This window comes from Crocodylus porosus, unplaced genomic scaffold, assembly GCF_001723895.1.
Source record: "Crocodylus porosus isolate Cpor-Errol unplaced genomic scaffold, CroPor_comp1, whole genome shotgun sequence".
Taxonomy (NCBI): domain Eukaryota; kingdom Metazoa; phylum Chordata; order Crocodylia; family Crocodylidae; genus Crocodylus; species Crocodylus porosus.
The window spans coordinates 39,368,393-39,369,563 of NW_017728906.1; the positions used below are offsets into that span (position 1 = coordinate 39,368,393).

General features: G+C 42.4%; 1 long non-coding RNA gene across 1 annotated transcript in view; it reads right to left on the minus strand.

Moving 5' to 3' along the window:
• Positions 1–589: 589 nt before the first annotated feature.
• LOC109305819 overlaps positions 590–1,171 on the minus strand; it is an 18,593-nt gene continuing 18,011 nt past the window's right edge. Inside the window, exon 3 of the long non-coding RNA XR_002099727.1 lies at positions 590–601. This is a non-coding gene — a long non-coding RNA (uncharacterized LOC109305819). The remainder of the gene's footprint in view (positions 602–1,171) is intronic.

Consider the following 1,171-nt stretch of genomic DNA (forward strand, 5'->3'; position numbering starts at 1 on the left):
TATAGTACACTTTCTCTCTTTCTCTGTAAATGGGAAATGTTCAAAATCTAGAAATCTTATTGTCTAAGCTGGAATACTGAGCATTTTTACATGAGCTCCCGGGGTGGGTGGGGTTCTTTAATTACAGTGACTCCAAGAGCTGGTGTAATTAAAGTGCTCACAATGTCTTGTGTATCAGTGTCCCTGTGCTTCAAAAGGGTGGCAGGGTGCTTTAACTAAAGCTTGTTGAACAAGCTTTATTTAAAGTATATCTGCCGCCATTTTGAAGAATGGGACATGGAGGCTGGCTACAGCATGCTTATAGTATGATCAGCAGATTTGATTAATCTGCTGGTAGATTAATCTCTTCTCAGAAGAGAAGACTGAGGGGGGATTTGATAGCAGCTTTTAACTACCTGAAGGTGGTTCCAAAGAGGATGGAGCTGGACAGTTCTCAGTAGTGACAGATGACAGAACAAGGAGCAATGGTCTCAAGTTCCAGCAAGGGAGGTTTAGTTTGGGTATTTGAAAAACTTTCTCAATTGGAGGGTGGTAAAACATTGGAACAGATGGCCCAGCTCAACAAAGCCTTGGTGGGATGATCTAGTTGGGGATGGTCCTGCTTTGAGCAGGGGGGTGGACTAGATGGTCTCCTGAGGTCCCTTCCACCCCTCATTTTCTATGATTCTATTAACTGAGGCTGCTCCAACGTGCTGTAATTACAATGCACTGGAGCAGCCTATCAGCATGTCTATAGGCACCTGCTGTCTTTAACCTTCTCCTGTTCAATGAATATATTGCCTTTATCTGTGAAATATAGCAGTTAATCTAATAGATTAGATGTGACATTCGCTCCCCCCCACCCACACACATGGCTTATCATGATCGGTGCCTGAGTAACTATGGCACAGATGCACATACTTAATTTTAAGCCTCTGTGTGATTCCATTGAAGTGAGTAGTTAAATGTGGGTTTAAAACAGGTTGTTGAACTTGGCTCTTAAATTTCTTTTAAGCCTTAGAATACTGTTCTGTAGGATCTAAGTGAGATTGAACTGGTTCATACATAGTAGGCCTGTGCGAAGCGGCTAGTATTTGCTTTGGATTCAGATTCAGCCGATTTGGGGGACAGTGATTCAATTCGGTAATTTGAATCACTATCCCAAATCAATTCAGCCGAATCTGATTCAGAG